Source organism: Octopus bimaculoides, chromosome 1, assembly GCF_001194135.2.
Source record: "Octopus bimaculoides isolate UCB-OBI-ISO-001 chromosome 1, ASM119413v2, whole genome shotgun sequence".
In the NCBI taxonomy this organism is placed as follows: Eukaryota; Metazoa; Mollusca; class Cephalopoda; order Octopoda; family Octopodidae; genus Octopus; species Octopus bimaculoides.
Window position 1 is genome coordinate 80,870,882 of NC_068981.1, and position 8,965 is coordinate 80,879,846.

At 35.2% G+C, this 8,965-nt stretch overlaps 1 protein-coding gene across 1 annotated transcript in view; it reads left to right on the forward strand.

The window, feature by feature from the left end:
- The window catches only part of LOC106874563 (breast cancer anti-estrogen resistance protein 3 homolog), a 235,446-nt gene that overhangs the window by 78 nt on the left and 226,403 nt on the right, over window positions 1-8,965 (forward strand). The window lies entirely within an intron of this gene.

Consider the following 8,965-nt stretch of genomic DNA (forward strand, 5'->3'; position numbering starts at 1 on the left):
TTTTTTTTTTTTTTTTTTTTGTTATTCATTTTGTCAAATGATAAGTTGATTGTATTTCCTCAGTTCTTCTAAACACACTATTCTAATTTTTGTTTAGAAAATTGTTAGCGGCGCGCCAATTTTTTCTTCTTTAATTGCATGTCCTTACATAAAAACAAAAGATAAAACGCAACATTTCTTTTGTGTCATATGTATAGACATAGTATCTAAATATAACTTCAGGTTAGCTTCTGCCATGGGTTTGGAATCAAGCACAACCACTTCTCTCATAAAAAGAAACTGAGCATCGCATACTTATAGAAAAAAGAAGTCAATATATATTTTCACTTATCAGTATTGTTGCTGTTGACATAACAAATAATGTCTTACAACATTTGTACAGTGACCCTCATTTTGCTCGAGAATTTAATCGGTTCTAAACAATTTCTTTTTCCTTAATGTTCTTCCGATTCAGTCACCCCCCCCCCAGTCTTAATGGGCAAGTTAATAAACATTTATCATATAAAGCGTAGATTGAAGTCGATCAGGACGTAAGTAATATTCAATGATAAAACAAGTACATAAACGAGACAACGAAGGAGGCTTTATGTGTTAGTCTTAGACACACTATAGGCTGCTTGAAACAAATATTTGAAAAATGATGTCGCATGAAACAGCATTGAATAAAATATATTCGTGTAAAGTTGTATTTAACATGTGTGAAAAGATCTGCTGCAGAAATAGAAACAAATCTTTACGTATTTGTTTTGATAAGAATAATCTCGTTCTTATCGGGTTGTTCATGACAGAATTGATGTTCGTAGTTAAAAAAAAAAAAAAATTTTTAAAGGCGCAGAAACACATGTGTCCTACGATCCAATGACGCTATTCACAGGTCAAAATGTGTCTTCACACATATTAAGGGAAGAATTGAATTTTTCCCCGCAGTGAGCAAAACTATCTCTGTCGCGGAATGTCTTTTTTCGTCTGAATGCAGTCGAATGTGTTATATCCGGCTTGACGCGAAAGATTAAACGGTTGTCTGATCTGGAACGTCATTGCCGTATGTATACTCAGTTAGAGCTTACTTGGAGCAAAAAAGCTAATACATGAAGTTGGATATGATATCGAACAATGACAGAAACGATAGAGTATTGAGCTAAATATCTTAATATTTTATTTAATTCTCCCCTTCTGCAGAAGTCGACTTTGGCTTTTGTCTTTCATCATTCCCGAGTTTAATAAAACACTGTAGTCGATTCAGTTCATTGAAACTTCTACAATACAGTGTTGTAAACTTGTCCCAAATGTAATGAAATACTAATTATCGACTTCTACTCTTGGTATTACTATATGGACACATTTTCTAAATAACTAGAATAAGCAAGTGTAACAATATGAACTCCGTTTCGTCTATGATACTGTTATGACATCTGCTGGAAGTAACTCATCGCAAACTTCTATTATCTCAGAAATTTGTCCATTAAGACAGAAATGTTCTCCACCCGCCACTAAGTAATAAAAACAACAATAGCAGCAATAGCAACCGCATGATACTTTGGAAGGGTTACAAGATATGATATCGAAGAGAAAGAATTTGATCCAAATTTATGGCGATTATTTTAACAGGCTTTTCGCAAACACACTCCGTCGTTGCGTTTCAAAACTCACTATGATCATCAACAATATGAGAAATAGCTTAACTATTAACTTTATGATATTAATGGTAATCCCACATGTAGAAATTTGGGTCTGCTCCTATGAAGCTGTTACACAAGATAAAACTGCTTAGCTGAATAAAGAGTAAAAGTAAAAAAGCCATCCAGCAAACCAAATATGTGGCTTGATTCTATCTGTTTCTTTTATCCTGTTTTTTTTTTATGTCTTCTGACATTGTATTGTCTCACATTTTTTCTCTCTTTAATTGTAAGTTGTTGACAGACATACACAAGAGCATCCTTTCTCTCTCTCTCTCTCTCTCTCTCTCTCTCTCTCTCTCTCTCTCTCTCTCTCTCTCTCCACACACACACATACATACACACATGCATACACACAAACAAAAAACACTTTCTCCCATCTCAAAAACAGTGCTAAGAAACACTTAGTCATGCAGATCTTAATGTAGATTTTATATATATACATTATATGTATGCATACATTCATTTATATGGATGCACACTCAATCACACGCACACACAAATGCACAAATACACACGCACAAATACACAAATATATGTGTATGCGTGTGTATTGTCTTCCGTTAAAATTACCTTCACCAATGTTTTAAAGGCAATAAAAGTATGCTTGACAAAAAGAATAATCTAAAAACCGTTATTATATAAATGGAGCTAATAAGCTAGAAGAAGGGTGTACAACTAGTAAGAAAAACTGGGTGATAGGGGAACCACTGACATATTTCTGAGGAGGAAAAGAGGACATTCAATGACAGACTTCTGTTCTTTACTTATCATGCAATTTATTTATTTTTCTTTGTCTTTTTTTCTTTTTTTTTTTTTAACTGACTAGACAAAAAGTTCTCTAAATTTTGAAGTCGGAGACAAATGGTGTGACATTCATGATTTTCACTGGGGAATGAGTGACGTAATTCTAATGTTTGTTTGCATTTCGCAGCTCTATGAAAGAAAAAGATGAAAAGGGCTTTGGGATTTGATTTTAAAGTAAACATTTTTGTTTATTTACTTAGTTATTCTTTTTCCTTTTTGCTTATTTCACTCATTGGACTACGGCTATGCTGTGGCACTGACTTCAAGGCTTTAGTCGAACAAATCACCCAGTATTTTTTAATAAATCTGGTACTTACTTTATCTGAGGTTTTTTTTTTGTTTGTTTTTTTTCTTTTTTATTTGCCGAACCGATAGCTTACGAGGACATATATAAACCAGCACCAGATGTCAAGTAATAGTGGGGGAAAACACAGACACACGCACACGCACGCACACACACACACACATACATACATACATACATACATGCATACATATATTTGTGTGTACGTTTGTGTATAAGAATGGCTTCCACATTGTTCCAAATTCACTCACAAGGCACTGGTTGGTCCAAGGTTATAGTAGAAGACACTTGCCGCACAGTGGGACTGAACCCGAAACCACGTCGTTACAAAGCGAGTTTCTTAACCACACAGCCATGCATGCGCCAATAAACTTTTTATTTATTTAGTTAATTCATATTTTAAATTGGTAAATCTTTGGGTCGTATGAGTTTCTCAAGAGACTTAATCTAATATCGTAGCAGAGCAAAGATAATCATTAACACATATTTAAGGGGACATATACAAACCAACAGTGCTTGTCAAGTTGTAGTGGGGGACTAACACACACACGCACACACACACACGCACGCACACGCACACGCACGCGCGCGCGCATGCATACATATATACATACATTTAAATGCTATCAAAACAGCCAAACTAATGGTTCCGTCAATCCGAAGGGGCCAGAGATTGTTACATAATCCACTACAGTTAAGACAAATAATTGATATTAACATAAAGTCCGATAAGGATGTCGTCTCTCTATATATATAGTAACTAAATGTACAAATATAATAAATTAAATATAATTACCCAGTCTGAACTGCTCAAATGAAATATCTTAGAACTTAATTATATGAAAAGTAAAATATTCTCATTCATTGGATATACAGGGTGTCCACAAAGTCTGGGTACGTGGAGTAAATAAAATCATGACATAAGCAATTAAATATAAGAAATAATAATTTCTTTAAGTATGTGTTAATCCCCATGTACCCAGACTTTGTGGACACCCTGTACTCGTTTATATTGTTTCTTATATTAAACATTCTTTCAGTCACTTTTGATATCAACAATCGGTAAGGTAGCAAGCTGGAAGAATCGTTAGCACGCCGGGCGAAATACTTAACGGCACTTCATCCGTCTTCACATTCTTAGTTCAAATTCCGCCGAGGTCGACTTTGCCTTTTATCCTTCGGGGCCGATAAAACAAGAACCAATTGAACATTGGTGTCAATTACATCCACTTACCCCGTCCCCGAGCTTGCTGGACCTGTGCCCAAATTTGAAACCAGTACTAAAAGTCGATCTTCAGTTAATATTGAAACTCAAAGGTGCCATAGCTGTTTAAAATTTCACTCATTGCGTAAACTTTAATCTATTTCTTTTTTACATTGATACCCTTCAACTGATTTCCACCATTTATTTCTTCTTCTTCTCCTTCTTCTTCTTTATTAGGTAGTATGATTTCTTGTTTGTATTTGTCAGCTTCCTAAAATACTGAAAACAGTTTTTTGTTTTGCTCGTGTTTTGTGGCTATTTGTATTAGTTTTCCTTGCTTCTGAAGTAGGTATTTTTGCAGTCATATGGTGGTTCTTCTTCTTCTTCTTCTTCTTCAAATAATTCCTTATGTGTCTGTCTTTACATTCTGATGTTATATCTCATCGAAGTCAGCGACGCCTTTTATCCTTCCGGAACCGAAAAAATAGAGTATCAATCAAGTACGTGGGTCAATTTAACCGTCTAACCCGCTCCCTTAAATTTGAAGCCTAGCACCTCTGTTAGACACAATGATTATTATCCCTTAGACCTCCCTTGTTTTACAATCGTTTTGTTTACCGCTGTAGATCTTTCTTTAATATTCATAGGTTTATCTCACCACTCCCACCATCATCACCACCACTACTAACACTGCCACCACCACTATCACCACCATCAACACCACTGCCACCACCACTACAGCAACCGTATCTGCGTTGTGAAAGTTCATATCTGAATGGCTTAACCGTAGATGTGCGTCGGAGGAATTTGTCTGAGAGACTTCCGAATTTCAGAATTGGTTAGAATCAATCGTTAAATGTCTGATCTCTCAGACTGTCAGTAATAAATCGAGAGAACAAACATGCCTTAGATAAGGAGCAGTCAGCTGCGAAATATAGCATGCAGGAAGGAGATGGAGGGGCTGAGTCAAGACAGAAAAGGGGACAGAACAAGAGACCCTTTCTTCAGTCTTGATATGTATGTGGGAGGAAATTGTATGTGTTTTCGTATTTATATTTGTATGTATGTATGTATGTATGTATGTATGTATGTATGTATATGTATATGCGTATAATGTGTGTGTGTGTATATATATATATATATATATATATATATATATATATATATTTATAAGGTTGTATCATATGTGCGGCGATATTTTTTTACTTTTTGTTTGTGGGGAAAATGGAAAAATATGAGTGAATATTTATTTTGAGTGTTGTGTATTAAGTCTATAAAATTGTGAATAAAGTATATAAAGTGTATATATAAAGAACATTAAGTAATCATCGTATTCCAATTTCTTTCACTTTTCAATGAGTAGCAGATGAGCGACTCTTTCATTATAGACACAACACAGGTTACATCTTCAAGTTTTTGGATAAAGTTTTCAGAAATAACCCAACGGGTTTATCATTAATTCCGTGAAACATTCACGGGTCCCGCTAGTAATAATAACCCTTTCTACTATAGATACAAGACTTGATATTTTGAGAGTATAGATCTAGTCGATTATATCGACCCCAGTGTTCAACTGGTACGTATTGCATCAACCCCAAAAGGACGAAAGGCAAAATCAACCTCAGAAGAATTTGAACTCAGAACATAAAGCGGGATGAAATGCCGCTAAGCAATTTGTCCGGAGCGGTAACGATTCTACCACTCGCCGCCTTAATAATCCTTTCTACTATCCGAAAGGATGAAAGGCAAAGTCGACCTCGGCGGAATTTGAACTCAGAACGTAACGATGGGCGAAATACCGCTAAGCATTTTCCTTGGCGTGCTAGCGATTCTGCCAGCTCGCCGCCTTATGGTTTGAACTGTTAGGGGGAGGGGTAAGTTGATTGCATCGATTCCAGTGTTCAGCTGGTACTTACAAAATACTAGCTTAAAAGCTGCCCTCTGGTGGAGGGCTCTTCATGCATTGAATACTTATTAAATTTTATTAAACTTGACCAATATTTTCAAGCAATGAACAATTTTCATCAAAACAATATAATTTGTCGACTTGGAACTTATTGCAAAGCTGCATGATAAACAGTCAGTACAATTTTTTTCTGTCTAACCTCTCTCTCTCTCTCTCTTTCTCTATCTCTCTCTCTCTCTCTCTCTCTCTCTCTCTGTTGATTGTTTTCAATCATCACCAGTACCACCACCATCGCCACCACAAGTGCCAAACACACACCAATCAGACTTCTGACGCCACCACCACCAATATCTTTGACATCGCTGCCTTCTCCTCTACCACCATCATCACTGTCTTTCGCATCGCTTACTCCACCACCATCGCCATTGTCTTTCACATCGCTTACTATCACCATCATCCCTGACTGACCACCACCACCCTCATCACCGTCGCCTCCGCCTCTATCACAACTACAGCTCATATTATTACTATCACCCTATTTCATCACAACCGTCAATCTACTACCGTCTTTATGCCTACTATTACTCTCACCCTATCACAAGGAATAGTGGAAGTGTCATTGAATAGTGAGAGAGGGGAGATCAAAGTGTGACACACTGACACATAGAAATTCGTTTTGGCATTTATTATTAAAGAAGTATTACTTATTTTATCGACCTCCTAAAGATGAAAGGCAAAGTCGATCTCGGCGGAATTTGAACTCAGAACATAATAAAGACGGACGAAATGCTGGTAAGCATTTTGCCCAGCATGTTAACTATTCTGCCAGTACGCCGCCATCATGATGATGATGATGATGATGATGATGATAATGATGACAACATTCTGCCTCGGCATCAAGTGTTTTGCAATTGTTTTACATACAAGGATAATATTTGTTCTTTCTTATCCCATTCGTATCAGAAAATGAACATTAGACAAAATGGGAGATTATATCTAAGAATTTGTGTCAGTTGCTTCTGGAACAGATTTTCTGTTGTTAAAAAAAAACTAAGAAAGAATTGTGAGAAAAAGAGAAATGAATGTTCAGTAGCATTATTACATTTTCAATTATAAAATCGTTGTGAAACGGCTTTTTACTGTTTTTAGTCACAACAGAACAACAATATGCAGAACGCAAAACAGCTTTAGCGAAATGCGCCAGAGTTAAGAATCGCATAGAAGCTGACTTTGCAGCACGTGATTTCGGATTCAGTCTCTCTTTGCGGCACCTTGGACAAGTGCCTTCTGCTATAACTCGAGCCAAATTATGTCTTGTGAGTGAATTCAGTAGTTGGAAATTGTCAAAGCCTTAATATATATATTTTATTCCTTTTCTACGGTGTTCTGCTCTACTTGATTATTTCATTTCTTTATTATTGTATAATAGCCTTTATTTATTTATTTATAAAATAAATCTAATTTTTGTACCTCTATAAATTCATACTTAGCTTATATATAACAATACTGGTATATTCACTACTTAAAATAAACTGCTTAGATTATAATTAAATTAATATATAGTTAGCATGTTCTTTTACCTCAGTATTTCTTTATTAAATACCAGTATATACCAATTGATCAATATTCTCTGATATCATCTGATAAGTTAGTATTTAAGTTTATAATATGTTTAAATATTAAACTATTTCTGGATAATTTCTTTTCCTCCCTCTATTGTGGTAAAAGTTTGGTATATACTCAAAAGTATTCATAAAACATTTTATCTTTTTGTTATAATTCTTCTTCTTAATAATCCTCTGAATAACCTTAAACTTTAACTTTATACAATATAGCAGTATTACTTAAAATATTTAACTATAGTACCACATGATAGGATTTCCCCTGTTTCATTATCAATGGTCTGCTAGTGGCCAGCCCCCTTAATTGTCAGCTAACATCTTGATTTAAGCTTTCCTTTACTAAATCTCATGATATTGCTTCAAATAAATCTTGATTTTTATGGCTATACCCACTATGATTTCTGTCGACTCCCTCAGCCCTACCCCTAATAGACACTGCCCCCTATCCTCTCGGCCTTAGATATACAAGGATTTGATAAAAACTAGTCTATAAATTAAAACTGCCCCCATAAAACAGTGACAAGCAAAATCTGTAACAAGTCTTTCTTCCTGATACCTTAGTAGCTTCTAAGTGGAAGTGAAGGCAGCATGTTCTCTGTCTATCTCCTTAACTTCTTGGAGATTTTAGGTATAATTATACTAATGTGTTCATCTGTTTTAATTTAATTAAATTCTATGTCTTTGTGCAGCTGAGGATTGCTGTGCATTTAAATTTATGTAATGGTTGTATTGTTCAATTAAATGGAGTTGCGTGAAGCGATCATACTGCATATATATATATATATATATATGCCAACGCACGAAATTCTGGGACCTTGAGTCACTCTGTTGCTTCTAAATATTAATGAAAATGTGTGTTTCTGTTTGTGTTTGTTTCTCCTCATCGCTTGACATCCGGTATTGGTTTGTTTACGTCCCCATAACATTAGTGGCTCGGCGAAAGAGAACCGATAGTATAAGTTACTGGCGTTAAAAAATAAGTATTGTGGTTGATTTGTTCGTTGAAGCTCTTCAAGAGGTTACCTAGCATAACCGCAGTTCAATGGCAAGTAAAAGATAAAAGATACAAGATATGCCGTTTTTATTGGTTAGACCCTTGGTTCCCAAACTTTTTCATAATTTTCGTCCTACGGCCCCCTCCCATTATTTTGAGGCTTCGCGTACCCCCACCTCTGCCCTAAATATATATATATATATATATATATATATATATACACACACATATATATATATGTATGTATATGTGTGTGTGTATATATATATATATATATATATATATATAAAGGTATTTTTCAAAGCATGGTAAGTCCTTATTCATGCAGAAGTTACTTCGAAAGGTTTTTTAAAACACGTTAGTTAGGGGTTCTGTGTAGTGTGTGCATGTTCAATGGTTCCAGTTTTATCTAAAACCGGAAAACCTAGGGTTTGAACATTAAAAATCTGAAA